This window comes from Etheostoma spectabile, chromosome 23 (genome assembly GCF_008692095.1).
Source record: "Etheostoma spectabile isolate EspeVRDwgs_2016 chromosome 23, UIUC_Espe_1.0, whole genome shotgun sequence".
Lineage (NCBI taxonomy): Eukaryota > Metazoa > Chordata > Actinopteri > Perciformes > Percidae > Etheostoma > Etheostoma spectabile.
In genome coordinates, this window is record NC_045755.1 from 15,849,346 (window position 1) to 15,849,891 (window position 546).

The 546-nt window shown below is 42.1% G+C and overlaps 1 protein-coding gene across 2 annotated transcripts in view; it reads right to left on the reverse strand.

Annotated features, from left to right (window-relative positions):
• Positions 1–6: 6 nt before the first annotated feature.
• The window catches only part of fgf6b (fibroblast growth factor 6b), a 17,812-nt gene continuing 17,272 nt past the window's right edge, over positions 7–546 (reverse strand). For both annotated transcript variants that reach the window (XM_032505562.1, XM_032505561.1), the window contains exon 3: positions 7–546. This exon is cut by the window's right edge and continues 827 nt beyond it. The gene's annotated coding sequence lies outside the window, so the exon portion shown is untranslated.

Sequence of the window (546 nt, forward strand, 5' to 3'; positions counted from 1 at the left end):
GGGGGGGGGGGGAATGGCCCAGGGCACGCACACACCAAACACACAAAGATCCATTAAAAGAAACAAACGTGGAAACGATTCTTACCAAAACATTCAGGCACCATCATTGATGGCTAACTGTGCAACCTGAATTCTTGTTGCCTCATTCAGGCAACTGCAACAAAGCAGCGTCAAAAGCTCCTAAATTCTTCTTTTCTTTTACATTTTGCAACTATTTACATTGTTTTTTCATTGGTTTCATGGACAGTAGACATCATTTTAAACAGCAGCTAAAGCTTTGCGATTCCAAAACAGTAACCCGGTTTACTGTAGGAGCTCCGTCTAAGACAATGTGCCAGTACATTTGTACTAGGCGCTCGCAATCTTGTGCAAGCCAGGTCCAAACAAAAATGTCCTCCATGCTCGGATAGATATGTATTTCACCCTGTTTAGTAGCTGGCAATGCCACATAGTCAAACTTATGGCCTTGTGCCACTTTCTATGGCTGACTGATCTCTGGTATCAACCACAGATTGTATATGACTTAATCGATCTAATTACAGAAAA